The following is a 13,524-nucleotide window of genomic DNA, read 5'->3' on the forward strand; positions in this document are numbered from 1 at the left end:
GTTCGATTAAATGACTGATTTTGAATATTAAATGCATTTTGAATATGCTGTTGAAAAGAAAGTTTTGTATTTAATTGCAATAGACTTAATTGTATTCTGTTGGCTGTTGAAACTTGAAAGGTTAAATTTAATTAAATGAGGAAATCGATTTTGAATTGAAAAGCAAGTCAATTTGTTGTTATAGTTAGAAAAGGATTAAATTTTGAGAATTATTTGTAAATAAGAATTTTAATTCCAAAAATGGAATTTTGGTCAACTCTTCCATATAACCCAAAATTTGGGGAAAATTAGAGGATGGACATTTTTGGAGAATTTTTGGTTGGAAAATAATTTTGGATAAAATTGGGGGTTTTGGGGAGGAAGAAAGTTTTGCTGGATCTGACAAGTGGGCTCTCCTTCAGCTATTCCAGGATTGCGTATGAAGGTAGGATTCTGAATTGTTTTCTTGTTGCCAAAAGAATTTACTGTTCTGGTTGAAAGAAATGAATTTGTTATTGAAAAATCAATTTGATTGTCCATTATGAGTTTGGCTGGAGATTTTAATTGAGGTGTGTATTTCCTCATTGCCATTTGGGTGTTTGAAACCCTTTGTTATTGGGAAGGATGAAAATCACCAAAGAAATGGGATACCAGAACATAGTTCCTTTTTTATCTGAACTTTTCTTAAATCGAAAACTTCAACAAACTCTTTTTGGGCGTTTTGTTTTTGGAAGTTTCAGACTGTGTGTTTTTTTAAAAAAATATATATATATTTTAATGCGAGATGGGCGTTTGTTTTTGTTTCGGCCTAGGCGTTTGTTTTTGTTTCGGCCTGGGTGTATGTTTTTAGACTGTTGTTTGGGGTTGGAGGGCGGGGAGCGGAGCTCCACCCGCTCCTCCTCCCCTCCCCCGCTTGTCCCCCTTTCTCCCTTCCTCCCCGCACACCGCAACCGGCAGGGCCGCAGCTCGCTGCGACCCCCGCGGCAACCGCAGGCACTGCGTCTTCGCCGCGGTGGCCGCAGGGAGCGGCGCATCCCTGCGCGGGATCCGCTGGGGCTAGGGCACGGCCCGGTTCCCCAAACGGCCGCTTCAACTCAATTTCATTTAAGTGTTTTTTCATTAGTTTTTTTTTTTTTTAAAGTTTTTTTTTAATGTATTTTTTTTTATATTCAAAAAATATATATATAATATTTAAATATTATATGATGAAGATTTAATTAAGTTTTTTTTTTATGATGAGTAAAGTGGCATAAAGGTGTATATACGCTGGTGATTATTTAGTTAGAGTATTATGCAAGATTTAATAGTAAATTGTGTAGTTTTGGGTAGATGAAATATTGCTTTATTGGAAAAACCTTTTTGAGTTAAAACGTACTTTATTCCCATATATATTTTGTTTGAAGATTTTAAGGGTATAAGTCATCTGGAAAGGTTGGAAATGAATATTTAACCATTGGTCATTAGAAGTTTAAACGATATGCTTTTGAAAATGATTACCTTCATTTGGGTTCCCTCTTTATATTATATTTCCGGGATCCGTATAGAGCAACTGGGCTTAAAAATATGGAACTGTAGAGGTGGTTTTGAACCAGTTTGTCAATAACGTTTTGATTGGAGATTAAATACCTTGTTTAATTGATTAATGGTTGTCTGAGTTTTATTAATATGAATTTGGTTTAAAAACTCTTTATGGCTTTATATGTCTGTTCGATGCTTTGAACCTTCAAGAGTTAGAAAACCAAGAACAACCTACTCCTAGATGAGGTAGATAACTGTAATCTGTTATAGATCTTGTAGAAAAATTGATCGACTTTATATGTTTAGATCAATTCGGAAAGATTGTATCTGTTGAATATTCCTATGCGAGTTTAATTTCTGTATTCGCCTTTACTTATGAAATGGCAAGTCGTGCTGTGTTTGGTGGGTCCCTGTCGTATGGATTGATTTGGGGTACCTGTTTCAGTCCTCGGTTCTGAGTGACTGTTGTTTTGTGGTAGTGTCGTATTTGGTCATATCCTCTATGTGAGAGTCGAATGATGATTTGTGGTTGACCGTTGTTGGTCAGGTCTCTAGTTAGTGTACCGTTAGTAAGTGTGCATCTATGAGTCGTGTTTGACCAGATGATTGTTTCTCCCTTCTTGAACTCCGTTCGTCTGACCATGTCTATTCCTTGGTTTTTTGAGTTCGTCTGAGTTTATTCTAGTGTCGTATGGGAAAGTGGCTTTCGATTGGGGGCCGCGCCCAAAGTGGCCGCTGGGTAACGCGTCGAAAGTGAGTCTAATAAGTGATAACCTAACAATAGATTAGAATGTAATCTCTAAGTAAGATAAATGTGCCTCACACATGGGACGAGTGCTAACATAGACTCGACATGCTGTGAGAAGGCCTGAAATGGCAAACCATCATCCTTGTCTTAATGAAAGGATGTGTGGGTCCACATGAGGCTTGGATGGGTCGGAAGCTCGGATTAGGTTGCCAGGGTGACCCAATGTATGGGGCCGGGACCTATGAAGACTAGCCATGGTAACCATACCAGGTTGTGTGATGACACTTGTCCCTACGTTCGCTAGTGTGTTGTCGTTTTGTCCTGTTAGGAGTACCTTTGTGGGTCGTCCTTTTGTCTATGCCCTTGTGAGTATCGGTTTCATGTTAGACCTTGGGTGGTGATGGCACAGTTTTATGGATGCTCTTCTGGACCTTTGTATTAGCTTTGATTATGTTCAGCTAGATCCTGTTCTTTTCAAGGATCGTTTATGTATTTATGGACCGATGCAGTCGCTTGTATATTTTTTATATTTCGCCTTGATTGCCGGATTGTAATGGTGTAACCTCTTGTATTCTTAACTTTATTAATTATCAGAGGGGTCTTGTAGTTGAGCAGACCCGGAGATGTAGCCCTTTAGGGGTGAACTCCGAGATCATTATGGTGTTATGTGATGTATTCTCTTATGTTTCCTTTATTCAGCTTTATCATGTATGATTAGCTTATGTTAGAATGGTTAAGTGGATAAATGGAATTAACTTTAAATGCTTATATTCAGTCCCTTCTTGAATGCCATGTTGATCGAATGCATAAGTGGTTTAGATGAGAATTATCGTAGATGCATGTATGCAATCATCTTTTTAAATGCAATAAGTTGGAATATGAAAGGATGTAACTTAGAGTAATGGAATATATTCAGTTGTTGTTAAGGAAATGAAGTATGTTTGAATAGATCTCTTATGTTTATGATGTAATTCTAGTGTGTTAGAATATTAGATGTATGGCTTGTAATTTTAAATGAAAAGCTTGAATGAAGATTATGAATAGATCTTAATGGTTGAATCATTGCTTGTGATTTTTATTTCCATCTTTTGAAAGAAGATATCCTGTTTAAGAATTATCTCGTTATTAAGATAATCAGCTTATTGGATTAATTGTGTGAGTTAAGTGAATTGTGAAATTTAAGTAATCTCGTTGGGAAACTCTTTAGGTGTTAGTTGATGTCTTCCGCTATGTAATCTGAATCTTTGATATCTTGTTGTATCTTAATGTGGTGTAACTTTAAAAAAAAAAATTGTTGCACTCTATTCTTGTGTTATGGCTTAATCCCTTCGGGGTTTCCTGGCGGGGCATTACATATGTTTTCATCATTATCGATACAACTACACCAATGTACTCATGTACAAATACAATGTATATCATCAATACAACTAAACTAGTGTACTCATGTACAATACATTGTATATCATCATTACAACTACACCAATGTACTTATGTACAAATACATTACATATCATCAATACAACTACACCAATGTGCTCATGTGAAAATACATTGTATATATATTTGTACTTATGTACAAATATATCACATATAATCATAACAAAGTTACATCAATGTACTCATATACAAATACAACATCCCATTTCATATGCATCAGATATCCTCATATCCTAAGAGCCAAGCTTACGTAGAGCAATGCTTACATATAAATGAAGACCAACATAAGCAACGTGAACAACATCAAAAAGACCTACATATTTAAGAATTATTAATCTACACATAAAAAGAATGATAATAAATGGAGAGGTGGGATTATATATCACAAATCTACGTCCTTTCAAATTATATCGAGTGTACTCACAACGTTGATGCAAAAATCATGATGCAATAGTATTGTATACCATCAAAAAGACCTGTATTTTTAAGAATTGTTAGTCTACACCAAAAAAATGAACATAAAGGTTTCATGATCATTATTTGAAATGAAATGCATGATAATAAATGGAGAGGTGAGATTATATAACATGAAGATACGTCCCTTCAAATTATATCAAGTGTACCCACTATGTTGATGTAATAATATTGTATATCATCAAAAAGACCTCGATTTTTTAAGAATTGTTAATCTACACATAAAAAAAACATGAACATAATGGTTTTATGATCATTATTTGAAATTAAATGCATGATAATAAACGAAGAGGTAGGATTATACATCAAGATACACAATATTGTCATCAAAAAGACCTTGATTTTTTAAGAATTGTTAATCTACACATTAAAAAAACATGAACACAATGGTTTTATGATCATTATTTGAAATTAAATGCATGATAATAAATGAAGAGGTAGGATTATACATCAAGATACATCCTTACAAATTATATGGAGTGTACCATCTATGTTTATGCAAAAATCATGATGCATTAGTATTGTATATCATCAAAAAAACATGCATTTTTAAGAATTGTTAATCTACACATAAAAAAAAATTAACATAAAGGTTTTATGATCATTATTTGAAATTAAATGCATGATAATAAACAGAGATTTAGGAATATACATCATGAAGATACATCCTTATGAATTATATCGAGTGTACTCACTATGTTGATCCAAAAATCGTGATGCAATAGTATTGTTCATCAAAAAGACCTGCATTTTTAACAATTGTTAATCTACACATAAAAAAATTGAACATAAAGGTTTTATGATCATTATTTGAAATGAAACGCATGATAAAAAATTAAGAGATAATAAAGACCTACTACTCAAGTGTGCCTGAAGGGTCATCTCTTTTCTTAAGAGTATCCAATATAGCTTCATGATCAACACTAGTCACTGTCCATAGTTATTTTGTCTTTGATCTTGCTTGATGCTTCAACAACTTGAAATTTGTAGCCATAATAAGGTACAAATACATGAGAATGGTTTTCTATCTCTCATAGTCTTCAAATGCAGGTATGCCATTATTTCTAATCATGTATGTTCACAACCAAGTTCCTGCAACAACAACTGAACCTGTAAGATACATGAACCCATCATCATCTATCACCGACTGTGTTAGATTCTGCTTTCCCTATACACACCATGCCAACCAATAGTTTGATCTCTCTTCTTCCCCCATGGTGCAACCACTACAAAAATATGTCCTGGTTGTAGAAGATATGAAAGATGGTCATACTCAACTGAACTTTCCATGTCATCATTTTACTGATGAATAATAAGAGGGGGGGGGGGGTGAATTAGAATACCAAAAAATACTAAACTTAAACACTTAAACAGTTTAGCAATAAACCGGTATAATATTTTTACTAACAAACTGGTTAACACAAATGCAAACCAAACAACAAATAAGGCATTCACCCATAGAAGCACAATCACCATAACACAAGAGATTTTGACATGGAAACCCAAATAGGAAAAACCACGGTGAGATGAAACTCACAAGTAACTATCTGTAGAATAGTAACCATACCGGTTAAGGTCATACAATGTTCTTTACTAGAATAGATCCTGTTAGGAATCTCAATCTTTGTTAGGAGATAAGTCTAATTAAAAACTACCTTGTGAGAGGATTTCAGATCCACAGTTGTGAACCACCTTGTTAGAGGATTTACAAAGGCTTTTCCAGGCCTACCCAATTAAGGGTTTCAGACTTGTCGAAGATGTGAGTAATCAACAAGTGAGTGATCTAAATACTAGCACAATATACTTGGTTAGATCCTTGATAGCTCATTGTTAATGCATTTCAGCATTACTCTAGTCTTCAAAATCTCAACACTCTGTTTCTTCACATAGACCTAATCTTCTTCTGTGATCGCACATGCAAAAACCTCATCAACCACCTAAAACCCTAACAACCACTAAAACCCTAACAACCACTAAAACCCTAGACATGATGTCCTTATAAAGCAATTTGATTTCATGTCGGTCCAATAGGATTACATTGCAAGTTCCTAGGTTTAGTGCATCTGGACACATTTGGTAACATGACACAGAATCACCACCAAAGTGTCGGTGGATGATAACTCATCACAAAAATAATACCGGTTGGTAACTCATCACAGAGTAATACCGGTTCATACATTTACCTATTACCAGTTCACATATTTTACCGATTACCGGTTTTTCAAAATGAAGACTGGGAAAAATGATAACAACCGCTTTGTTCCTTCGTACCACTTTGGGATCCTTGAACCGCTTGGGTCTTCATACCGCTTGAGATCGGTAAACACTTTCTGCAAAACACCGATAGTCTAAAGACTATAATACATAATACCGATTGGAACAAATACTGGTTGAGCATAGCTAATACATACAAAAAGTGATCTCAAAGCAAGTGTGTGTCCATCAATGAAAATCACAACATCATCATAAAAAATGCCAACAATCTCCCCATTTGGCATTGATGGCAACACTTAGGAAAAATTTTGACATCTAAGTGTTTTACAACAAAAAATATGCCATAATCAAAATTACTCCCCCTAAGCATATACACTATCCCTTTTGCAGAAAATACAATGTATACTACTCCCTTACAGAGATAAACATGAAAGTATACATAACATGCACCAAAATTTTAAATAGAGAATACTACTCCCCCTTTGCCAATAATGACAAAGTATTGCATAATAACCCCTGTTTCTCATTATCATTAATATAATAAATGTTTATGACAATAATGAGTGAAACTTATCAAAAACCGATTTAAAATCTTGCTTAAATGTCTTCATAGATAAGGACCATGACTCAAGCAATGAGGTAGCAACCTCACTTTCTGTTTGCATCTAGGATACCTGTTCCTCCATGGCGTCTAAGGTACTCACCTCTTGAGTGACCATTAAGGCATCCAAATTGAGATAACACTTCTGAAGGATTTGCAGTCAAGGTAGTAGAACCAGTTGAAGTTCCTACAAATCTCTGGTCCAGTTGGTGATGTCCAACTCTATTCTGGCAGTTTGGAGTTGAAACCGGTGAACGGTTTTCCCAAATGTGGTGAAGGAATCACAGGGCATCTTGAAGGTGCTTATATATGCCTGCAAATCAGATTGTAGTTTGTCTTTCTGAGCAAGCACATCATCACATAATAGATGGGGTTGGCTTATCTTACTGAGTAGTAATTTCCCCTCATCCATAGCATCTCTTATGTCTTTCTGTGCTTTTTGAAGTTCAGATCGGAGCTCATTTAATTTCTTCACTAAGGTAGTGTTCAGTGCCTTTTGATGCTTCTTTTGTGCATTGGCTTTAGCAACATCTTCCAGGCATTGCACCTGGTCCTCTACAACTGTGCATAAAATTTTTAGTTGGGCTAGAGAGGAATCGGCACTGGGGAGGTTGGTACCAGGTATCAAACTGGTTAGAGTTTCCATCGCAGTTTGAATAACATCTTGCTCCTTCTTCCTCCTTAGCGCTTCCAATCGCTCTTGGGAAAGCTTAATGCTTTGGAGCAGCTCCATTTCATTTGCATATTGGAGGTCAATGGGACTGGTAATTGTTGGCATTTCAATAAGGATATCGAGAAGGTTGTTGGAGATTATTGATATAACTGAAGAAGGATGATTACTGTCTTAACAATATTATTTGGTAATTGATGTCAAGAAATTGATTTTCTGATTCAGTATGATGTTGCCATATCTTGAGAAGTATGTTTTGATGAGTATTAAGAGGTCAGTAAGTGACACAAAAAGAATGTGATAATGAAGGGGAATAATAAGTTATTCAATGGGCAACTATTACCGAGGTAGACAATGGTGAGATCATGTTATTTTGATTGTTTTGATATCCTACATATGTTGTTGATTATAAGTCTAATACTGTACTATGTCACTAAGAAAATAATCTAGTCGGTAAACCCTAAGGTACCTAGTTAGTAAACCCTAAGGTTATCGATATCGGTTAAAGAAGGCAAAATGTCTACCGAGTGAAGTTCAGTATTTACCGAGTAACAACCAAGTTATAATAGATCGCATTGGATGAATAAAAGCATTATTTAATGAAGGATGCTGATGAGCTGGAGATGAATAAATGATTGGTATGTCATGCAAGAAGTTTGTTAAGAATCTACGACAATGTAAAATCAAGAGGAAGATCTACAACATAGATTGAACAGCAATAACCTAGCACAAGTTCCAAGGAAGGAATGCAAGTTCCAAGGTGAGGTAAAACATTTTTAGATCGAAGGATACATTGAACCGAGTCAAGTTTGATGATCTGATGGCTAATATTGATCATGGGAAATGTGATCAAGGAGATTAAGCAGTTAGAAAATGTTTATAAATAAGGAATTGTTGATGAACAATGCATGCGGGAAAATGTATGCACAATGATTCTATAGTAATGTTTACCGAGAACAGAAGCTTGAAGATCTGATTGAAGAATAGATTGAGAAGCCCAGCAAATCCAACAAGGGACAAAATAAGTCTTATGACAAGATTGTTTTGAGCACATAGAATCTGCTTTAGCATTTCAGATGTGAAGTTGCTGATATATTTTATTACTATTATTTATTCTGTAAGTGACAGGAAATCTCTTAACCGAGTGGACCTAATAGTCTTATTTGTAAACCCTCTAGCAAGGTAACATTCTAAATGAGTGTTTGAAATCCTTTGACAAGGTCATTTCTAACAAAGTGCAAGACTCTAACAAGTCTAAGGGAAATCCCTTAACCGGGTCACATCTAGCAATGTGTTTGTAATCTTTAATAGGATTTTCTTTTAACCGAGCATACTCTAGAAGGGTATATTTCTTAGTGGGTCTGAAATCCCACAATGGTTTTTCCCAATTTGGGTTTCCACGTTAAATCTAGTGTTATATGTGTTGTGATGTTATCTGTTCATGAGTTTGAATGTTTTACAGTTTTGGTTATATATTCTAAAGAATAAGCTACCGAGGTTGAATCTATTGAATATATTGCGAATTAAGTTTGTATGATTCACCCCCCTCTCATCTTATTAACTATTGGCATCAGGGCTTTACAATAATGTTAGATGGTTTGGCTTAACTACTGATTGCCTTTGGGGTCTCCACTTGTGTGCTCTTTGCCACTTCCTCCTTCTCTTTGGCTCTTTGCTTCTCCTCTTCAACCTTCTTTTGCTCCTCTGCTTCTTTCTTTCTCTTTTCTTCTTCCTTCTTTCTATCTTCTTCTTTCTGCTTCTCTTCTTCTTTCTTCTTCTCCTCTTCCTGTTTCCTCTTCTCTTCCTCTTTTCTCTTCTCCTCTTCCTATTTCTTCTTCTCCTCTTCCTCTTTCTTCTTCCTCTTTCCTCTTTCTTCTTCTCCTCTTCCTCTTTCTTCTTCTCCTCTTTGTTTTTCTTCTTCTCCTCTTCCTCTTTATTCTTTTTTTCTTTCTCCACTTCCACTTTATTAGCCTTTTCTTTGTCCACTCTCTCTTTGCCAGCCTTTTCCTTTGCTTCATCCAGAGTGATATTTTCACCATCCAGAGCATCAACGTCAATTGTGTCCATCTGTTCAGTGACCGGTTCTCCTTCACTAGCATACACCTCATCCGGTTTTCTAGTTTCCGGTTCTTTCTCAGCCTTCTTGTTGGCTTCAGACACTTGGTGCAATCTTAGAGTGGCTTTGACATGTGAGTGGGTATCTTTTACCACTTCAGGGACTTTCCCTTCCAATAATAGGAGTCTTCTTCTTCTCATGAAGAAGAGGCCTTTGTACTTTTCCATAACTTCATAAAGTTCTAAATTTGACACATCAAGAAAATATTGTGCAAATATTTCTTCTCTTATTTCCTGTTCCTTTTCTATTGCAATGCGCCATTCGTTATCTAAAGAATTATATAAAGAATTCGATGTCACAAATCTAATTTTTGATGGCGACTGGTCAATAACACATAAATATTAAATAACTTCTTGTTCAACTTCCTCCTTTTCATTGTCATTAAAATCATCAAAAGGATCTATTAAATCACTTAACACTTTTCTCCTAATATTCTTGATAGTTCTTTGACAATTTATAGACTTTGTTAGAGTCTTTTACCCTGTTAAAGGTTTCTATTACAACTCAAATAATTAAATCAAAAATCTTTTACAAATATCTGCAACTTTACATCTGAAATGTTATAGCAGACTCTATGTGCTCAATATGAAATTACCTTGCTCATAGCATCCCTCAGTAACTAATAAATCAACTCGGTGACCACTTCTGTATACTCTATCCCTTAAACTTTTTTCTGAAAAACCTTCTCGGTGACCTCTGAATATCTCTATCACTCTTCATATCTTATCTTCTCTCATGATTTTCATTTTCAAATCATCAATTCATCAATCTTCCCTCTTCTTTTAGATACTCAAATTACTCTGTATATATAGATCTTTGAGATGGTTATCTTGTTCATACATCGATCATACAAACATGTTTTATTGAATGAATAAACATAGAAATTATTTCATTGGATAAACTTCCTCAAAATCATACAAAATCTTTGAATGCAATTTCCTATGTAATAACAGTTCCCTGTTCTCGAATCTTGTAACACGTTTCCACATATGTGTCAGGTTCATTGAATCTGGTAACATGTTTCCACTCGGTTCAGATTAACTTGGTATACCTTCTTTGCTGCTCGGTAGGCATAGGAACTTTATTCGTTAGGCAGCTTGGTATTTCTCATCTCGGTGACTAGCCTTTCTTTTGTAACTGACAGCCTTAGTACTTACCGACTGAATATTTCGGTAGTATTAACCGACTAGAGTATATAGGATGACTTTGGACATAAAAATAATGACAACTTAGTAAATAGTAACAATCTACCATTTTGACATTAGTTTGGTATGTTTGAAAAAACTCCTTTGAAAGTCATAACACAAAATCTATATACTTACAAAATTTGACTAAAATGACAGTATATACATTTGTTCAAAATACATACTTCAAGTACATACTCCCCTTATCAATATGTTGTACATAACTTGATTTGCATGCTCCTAATGTTCCATGCTCCCCTTGTCAATGTCATCTATACACTCGGTAGATAGTATAAACTCTATACACTCAGATACTCTGTATACTCGGTACACTCCCTATTTTTGACAAACATCAAAACTAGTTACCATTAGGTGGGGGAAACTAGTCAAAAATAGATTGATACTTAGTACGAGCATCTTTGAGAGCATTGGTAAGGGCATCCTTGACACTTTCCATTAAAGAATTCTAAGCTGTAATATCAGCTGACAGTGAAATCAAACCATCTAAAGTGCTTCCCTCTGGTTGAGTGGATAATTGGGTAGCCCAGTTGATCTGCTCTTGAACGGATGATAAATGGGGAATAAATAATGTTTGAAGAGTCATAATATCCATCCTTATTTTGTGCTCTTCATTCTGAAGTTCTAGCTGCTGAGCCATAAGAGTTTGTAGCTTTGTATAAAAATTCTGAATATAATTTGGCTTGGTAGTAAGTTTATTTGAGAGATCGGTAATCTCTTTTTCAATGACTTCGGTCTTATGCTTGATATCTTTAATAAAGAATGAAAAATGTACATAAATTCTAGAATAAATAAATAATGTGCTTGAGTTGAGGGGACAACTCAGCAATGAATCCAACAAGCTTGACTTTACCAATAGCAATTGCTTTCTGCACTTCTTCAATCATCTTGGTAGTTAGCTCTTTTTCTTTTAATTTGCTAAGGTATTCTGGTGCCTCTACTCCTGATGCTTCTAATTGAGTGAGTAGTTCATCTAGTTGCATATGGATGGCAACATCTGTATTTATGGTAGCTTCAGGTAGCATGTCTATCAATAAGGCTTTGACCTTCTGAAGTACTCGGTTCTTCTTCTGAATAGCTATCCATTTTTCATGTTCTGCTTTGGCTTTACAAAGCTCTCTGAATTCAATAAGTGCTTGCCCTTTTAGTTTTGAAATGTCAACATTCGGCAACACAATAGGCTTTGACAGATCTACCTTAAAATTGTGCTTATTTTCTTATTTCTCTTTGGATGATGATGCCTTCATCGGTTGAATGAGTACAACGGCTTTAGAGTCTTATTCTTTCTCGGTATGTTGCTCGGTTGAAGCAACACTTTTGTTGGTTTCTGTAGCCTCTAATGTAACCTTAGGTGTTTCCTTGCTTGGGGTCTCAGTGGCAACAATTTCAGTGTTTGTAGGTGCTTGAGAAGTTTTCTCGCCTGTGGCCTGAGAGATAGATTCACCTTGTGTAGTCGTTTGATCCTCTTTACCTTGTTCTATGTCCCGAGGTTTCTCGGTTGACACTTGTTGAGTTATCGAAGGATAGGACTTAACTTGTTCCAAGACTGATTCACTTGATACTAGTTTGGCATAGACATTTCCTTCTATCATCTCTTCTTCTTGTGCTTCAGTGTCCATGACATCTTCATCTTGTTGAATGGTTGAAGCAGGATCTTGCTCGGTGATGTCAACTATTTCCACTTCACCTTGAGGCTCTTCAGTCTGAATTCTGAATATGTCTTGCCATTTTTCTTTAGTTTCCTTCTCTACTTCAAGATAAAGACCATTCATCATTTTCAAGGCCCTTTGCTTTACTTGAAAATTTGTCTGGTAGTTTTTCAAATGATTTCTTATATCATCTACCGACATGTCAAGAAAGAGATGTACCAAAACTCTTTCTCTAATCTGTTTCTTTGAGTCCATAGCATATTTCCATCTGTTGTCAATATGAGAGTACAATGCTTTTGGATGAAAATTAGTTACTTCCAATGGAACTACTTGGAATTTGAGAAGTGTACACACTATTGATTCTTCTATTTGCCTCTTTTCTTCTTTTGTTCGAGAGTCATATTTTACATACCTAAATGATCCAAATCCTCCATATTGTTTCAATTTTGCACAAAAATTGTCAACACTGTGTACATCTTCCTTTGTGCTTTTAACAATCTAAAATTTATTTGCATCTTCAGATTTAGTGTCACTTGACTCCTTATTCAAAATGAGTCTTCTGGTCGACTTTTTATAAGTCTTTGTAACTTTAGGCAATTCAATATTTTTCTGCCTCTTACTGGGTGACAGTGTAGATGATCTAGTGTTAGGTCGCTTAACTGGTGGAGTCAAGGATACCTTAGTTATATCTTGTTTCTTTCTTTTCAAAATTTTTCCCTTTGGCAACTCGGTGCTCAGTGTAATTGCTACTTCTTGAGCTTCAGATTCTTCCTCGATTGTAAGTTGATCATTTGTCCTACCTGCTAGCTTAGTAGGTGTGGAGGTAGAACCTTCTCCAAATTTCTCAGTTAAAAATTTGATCATTTTAGTGGCTTTCCTGGTATCCTTTGGTACCACAATACTCATTTTTACTTTT

The sequence above is a fragment of the Cryptomeria japonica genome, chromosome 7 (assembly GCF_030272615.1).
Source record: "Cryptomeria japonica chromosome 7, Sugi_1.0, whole genome shotgun sequence".
In the NCBI taxonomy this organism is placed as follows: domain Eukaryota; kingdom Viridiplantae; phylum Streptophyta; class Pinopsida; order Cupressales; family Cupressaceae; genus Cryptomeria; species Cryptomeria japonica.